A 6,812-nucleotide genomic window follows, 5' to 3' on the forward strand; every position below is an offset into this window, starting at 1 on the left:
CAGGGAGTACCTTATAGTTCTTTTCCTTTCCGAAGGAATCCCCACAGTATTACTCGTGCAGTACGTCAAGTTCAATTCCAGGATTCATACGGTTGATCTATCACTGAAGAAGGTATACAAGAGAGTGATATATAATCAATGTTCTACAGGTTTAGAATTGATGATTCCACTTTAACTTCTTTTCCCGCGATGGGATGTGAGATTAAGGAAGAATCAGCTATTCGACTACCTTTTCAGTCTTAATTATATACGACTCGTATACATGAAATTGTGATCCTTGAATCATGTATGAATTCTAATATGAACTTTAGGACGGAGACTGTCCAGGAGTACGAGTAATTGCATTGGCATAAGAACAAACTTAGAACCCTGTATGACTCTTATAACTAGATTGCCTTACAATCTAAACACCCACGGAAGATACAAGAACAGCCCAGACAACACCACGAACTACACAACAATAGAATTAGAAGACCAGGCTTCTCACCCTTGAGAGCTCTGGTCTTATTCATACCAGAAGTCGACAGAGTGCATTTTATGTACCTCGACGACCGGAGACTTCATTTAGATTTCCTTTAGAAATCATTGACTCTGCCTCGCATAGACGAATTGAATAAGCAAACACAAGGAAAGAATTACTTCAGAAATGGACCTGAGATCCGAATATCACCAATTCGAGTGTTAGGGAAGGATGTCCTAAAGACTACCCTCCAAACTCGATGCGGACACTTCAAGTCCGTAGTGATACCCCTTGGATAGGACCAATACGCCCATAGTATTCATGAGCTGAATAAGTAGAGTACGCCTTTCTTACTGGGATCAGTTCGTCATTTCTCCATATAATGACTACTTATCCACCCTTGTAGTAAGAAAGAACCCATAGAAACGTTACCCTCGGAGATACTTTCCACAAAGTTCTCTGAACAAGAGTTTTGGAATTTAGAGTCAAAATTCCTGAGACACACTTTTAGTGTTGTGGGAATTCTTGAGTACTCTGTCAAATTATCCAAAACCGTTGGGAATTTCTCGGCACCATCGTCACCGACGGGAAATTCGCCAAATTCTAGGTCTTATAGACCTACTATCATAGTCCATTCGGAACTCCCCGTAAACTTCAGGAACCCTTTCGACTTTGACCCAACAAGGGATGGCCCTTGACTGGGAAGTAAGCAAGAGGAAGAACATTTTGGAATTCCAAGTGAGAGACCAAATTCTTTAGGAAACCTCACTCTGGGAACGGCTTAATACGCTTCGTAAAGCGTAGGAAGCTAAAATCCAATATAGTTAGGACCTCCGAGATTCTTACCAGAATCGGTCCTGCGTTTCACAAACTAGACCTACTACGCGGACTCAGTAACGTACATTTTCCCCTTCGCGTCTCGAACTTGAAACAGTATCCTTCCATTACGACTTTTGTAATTCCTCTTGACGAGATCAAGATTTTCGAGATCCTTGCCTTCGTATTAGAACCGTAGTGACCCTCGACCGAGAGGTCAAGCGGACGAAGCAAGGTTGTCGCCAGTTAGTGAAGGTTCGTTGGAATGCCAACCGAGAACCCGATTTCACTTAGGAGCGCTAGAACCAATCGATTTGGAAGTTTTTCCTCCTCACGAGTCGATCATTCGTACATACTTCCTTGCCTAAATTCTAATTTCGGGACAAAATTCCCTTTAACGTGGGGATGATGTGACAACCCGAAATTTCCATTTTGTACAAACTATATCACTTCAATAGAAGTTATAGTAGTCACAGTGAATTTTCAGACTTTTCGCGTAAGTTTGAGTAATTCAGGGTTTACACTTCAGGAAATATCAGGAGAGTGGGTACACTAGGGTTTTGTGCAACACTGTTATTCCAACACTCTATTATATTAGAGATCATTTCAGGAATAAAAATATTTTCTGCCAAAATATCTCAGGACTATAAATACATTTCTGAACCAAATTCATTCATTATTCACATTTCCAACAAGAGAAAAGTCATTTTCTCTCTCACGGATCTTTGTGTTTTTATACCAAAACGTGAGTAACTCTTTCTAGTAATGTTAGAATGCTTATTAGGTGCTTATAACATGATTTAGATGGCTAAATCATTAGATCTAGGAGTTTACTCCCCAAGGTGTTCTTGGGCGGTAAACTCCCGAAACCGAGCCTAGCTTGTTCCTTATGTTATGCTACTGCCTTAGACTCAATTGTAGGTGTATTAAGGACAAGAAAACAATCAAAGAACACAAACACATGGGAGTTCACGGCCCAAGAGCAATCTTAGGCCGTAAACTCCATGGAAATGGACCAAAGGGTGTTATTAATACACCTAAATCCCTAGACCTTTACATAGAATTGTTTCCCATTTAATCTAAGGCCTTAAACACATAAGAATCACATTTCAAAGATATTTTATGGCCATGACATGGTTCATGGGCCGTAAACTCACTAAAGGGGCACCAAAGTGTGCCTAATGCCTTCATATGCTTGGAATAAAAGCCTAGAACCTATACCACATGTGCAGGAGACTTGAAAGCATCAAAAATCACCTCTTGAAGTGAGTTTACGGCCTTGGTAATGCTCCTAGGCCGTAAACACCTAACAAGGGCACCAAACTGTGCCTAGGGTCCCCAATTGCTTTAAACAAATATCTAGAACCTATCCTTCAAATGTTTCAGGCTTGAAAACAATAAAAACAACACCCCAAGGGAGTTTACGGCCGTAAACTCCAAGGGGAATGGCCTTGGGGCCGTAAACTCCTAATTGGAGTATTTCTAGACCTTAAACCCCTTCAAGGATGGAACCACCAAGTTAGAATAATTCTAGAAAGAATTTGGGACTTCAAAACACACAAATACCCCATGGTTGGTAGTTTACGGCCGTAAACTCAAGAGTTTACAACCGTAAACTCCATGTGTGTTAGTATATGAGGAGTAAACTCATATATGGGGTCCTTTAGAACCCTAAACACAAGTACCTTGTCCCACAATAGCTTAGATGCAATCCTTAGGGCTTAAAACACTTATATAAAGTGTTTATTATGTCTACGATGCCGTAACATTATCAACTAGTGATTTGAGTATAATTGAGTGCATATATGTGTGATTATATGTTCATTAGGGTCGTAGTGTGTGTACAAGTCCTCACTTGACACCTAATCAATATTTTAAAGGATTTTAAATGCTTTAATGGGGGGAATACAAGTAGAAACAAACATATTATTTAATCATTGATATGTATTTTATAACTATGTTTGTCATTTAACAGATTTCACATATTTCAAAAGGTGACACATGAAGTGGTTTCCTATCTTAAAATACCTTGATAACAAAAGTATTAGTTTTGAAATGTTTATTAAAATGACATCAAGTCATTCTTAATTATTGTTCAAAACTCCTAGATATCTTGCAAAACCATTATTTTTACCTTCTTGAACAAAACTATACTTATACGCATATGTTCATATATATGTTAGAGATTATAGTTTACATCTTTCATTTAGTTTCCCACACCCTTGAGTAGTAAGAGTGTATAAACCTACTTGAGCAACTAATTACCTTTCAGTAAATTATCATAGGGATAATTTGAAGATATCAAACATTATTCCTATTACAAGGAATCACACAAGAGTCAGTTCATTCATGAGTCTTTAATAGTACATTACCTGATACATGAGTACGTTTACATATGCTTACATGATACATGAATACCTTACATGAGTACCTTTACGTAGATACATTTACCTGTGTATTACTTACATGAATACTTGTATCTAGAATTGCGAGGATGATTATTAGTACCTTCTGTGTAACTTATCCTCCCTATCCCCCAGTACCTCGGGATATCTAGACAGGACCCTATCCCTAGTACCTCGGGATACCTAGATGGGCCTCTATCCCCAGTACCTCGGGATATACGTACGGGACTAACCATTCTGGAACCCATCTGTTAGCAACAGTGGGTGATGAACATCTACGGATGCCTACGGTTATTACTTATACTAGGAGTACCTTTACGGGACTAACCCTTCCTCCGCCCTGCTGTTGCTACAGAGGACAATTGGACAATCTTCGGATGTTCATTAGGTTATATACGTCGTGTTAGCCCTAGTACCTCGGGATAACACTTACATTAGTACTTTTTCCTGTTTACTTTATTTTGTGATACTTTCACATAAACGATGAGTTAGACTAAGTACTTTTAGTACTAGTCAATAGAAAGGAAAAGCTATCATTATACTTAGAAAACATTCGAGTCTTGGTAGAAGACTACATAGTCCTAACAAAACATTCGGGTCTTGGTAGAAGACTACATAGTCATAACAAAACATTCGGGTCTTGGTAGAAGACTACATAGTCATAACAAAACATTCGGGTCTTGGTAGAAGACTACATCTCCAATTGATAGGTAATAAGGGATTTTCTAGGGTTTTTCATACTTACTTCAACATTTTCATTTAAAGGTTTACATGGCCTTCATAACAGATTTTCTTAGGCAAGACAATGACACTTAGTTACTTATGAATTCACCAGCTTTAAAGTTGATACTCGCTTTCAAAATAATTTGTATTCTCTAGCCTTCAGTTAGTCAGGTGCGATGGTCAGGTTTTGAGAAGATGGAGCACAGACAAGACTCGCCTTATTTTAATTATTCATTTTATTGTTGTACATTATGAAAGAACACACATGTATTAAAACTCTACTTATAATGCAATGGATGATGTTGTTGCTTGTTTATTATATTACACTGTTGTGATACTGTACATGACGTCCTCCACCCCTGAACGTTTCCGTCGTTCGTGGTTTTGGGGTGTGACATGATCAAACTTTTCGATCATAGAATGTCTTTAGTTGCCATTGTCTATATCCATAGAGGTCTTGAGGCAGATTCACCAATCAACTTTGCTTTTCTATTGCGCCAAATCATTGTTGATTCAGCAGCAATAAGCATATAGGTGAGATCTATAAGGGTCACGTCGCGGTCCATCATATAGTACTCTCTTACGAACTCACTATATGAGTTAGGAAGTGACTAAAGAACCCGATCAACAGCCATTTCCTTACAGACAACGAATCCCAACATTCTTAACCTATCAATGTGTGACTTCATACCTAGGACGTGTGCACACACCAACTTTCCTTCTTTATGTTTACTTGCCAAAAGGGCTTGAGTGATCTTGAACTTTTCAAGCCTTTGAACTTGTGGGTTAGGGAGAATAATTAGAGGAGGTGGAGGAAGTGAAGCATGATCTCTTGTTCCTCGATCGAATCATGGAATATCATCTTCATGTGGAATGCTTGTCTCATGGGATTTGGGAAGACCATAGTTGTCGAACATGGACATCTACAAAATGGGAGAAAACGAATTCAAGTTAGTTGATTGATTGAGTCCTTAGTAAATCACCCAAATGAGATACTAAGGCTAGGACCCAACACAATATTGTACAACTCAGGAGAGGGATGTCGTAACCCAAATTGCAGAACATTTGAAGGTAAGTGAATGACGATTCACTAATTTCCACCATGAAAAACGAAAAAGAAATTTAAGTTTTAAATCTATGAAAACTCCTAGATCTTTTGAGATACATTGAATCATTTCAATGGCATGTTTAAATCTCGATATGCCCCTCTTGTTTGTGACTGGGATGCCGAGGATCACAAAGCAGGTGTGAATAACCATGCAAACTTACATGGTGCCCTCACATGTTACAGTCATCTATTCGATGTGTCGGTAAACCACACACGCTCCACTGAACTATGACAAACATTGAGTCACCCTTTGCTACCTTTGCTTAGAGCCATTTAGTGTGCCGGTAAACCACACACGCTCCACTAATGTCTTTGCAAGGGCACAAAGTGTAATTTCATGGAATTGCATCAATTCACTTTTGCCTAAGTAACTAAGATTGGGAATTTTATGAAAACATTTAGTTACTTTTATACTTCATTAGACTTATAATGGAAGGCTTCGTCCTATCCTACCCGTTCGGCTAACGACCCTCCACTAGTCAAGAGTGCAGTGGGTAAGAGTGGATACCCATTCAATCGCCATTTTATAGACAATTTCCTTAAACACCCCTTATAGACCAGCTTCGTGCATGAGGCCTACTAATGGTAAGACTGACTTTTACTCATATATATATATATATATATATATATATATATATATATATATATATATATATATATATATATATATATATATATATATATATATATATATATATATATATAACGTTAGACTTTTAATGTTATATATAGTATAGGGTGTATTTTACACTTTTAAAATACTAGGTGGTCTAATTTAACAATTATCCTTTTAATTCAATTAAATTGTAAACCTTAACTTTTATGGATTTATTAAACCTCTTTTAATTATACACCTTAATTAATTAATAAAACCATAAGTGTGTGATTTGAACTTTTCAAAACAATACTAGGGTTTTAGAATTTAACATTCCTAATTAAACTTTTAATCAACTTTTAAATTCCAAAACTTGAGGGCAAGTTTTGAAACATTTCAAAACATTAGGGTTTAGAATTTAAATATACATCAAAATTAAACAATTAATCAAAATTTAAATTCCAAAACTTGAGGGCAAGTTTTGAAACCGTTTCACAACATTAGGGTTTTAACTATGTAAATTTCAAAACAACAAAACCTTTGGGTTCAAATTTAAACTATAAAACTTAAAGGGGAAAATATGAAACTTTTCATAACAACAAGGATCAAATAACAAATAATCTAAGTTAACATTTAATCACATAAATATCCATATTTGATTTATTTAATGATTTATTGCAAAACAATTTACCAATTTAATCAAAA

This window comes from Lactuca sativa, chromosome 2 (genome assembly GCF_002870075.4).
Source record: "Lactuca sativa cultivar Salinas chromosome 2, Lsat_Salinas_v11, whole genome shotgun sequence".
Taxonomy (NCBI): domain Eukaryota; kingdom Viridiplantae; phylum Streptophyta; class Magnoliopsida; order Asterales; family Asteraceae; genus Lactuca; species Lactuca sativa.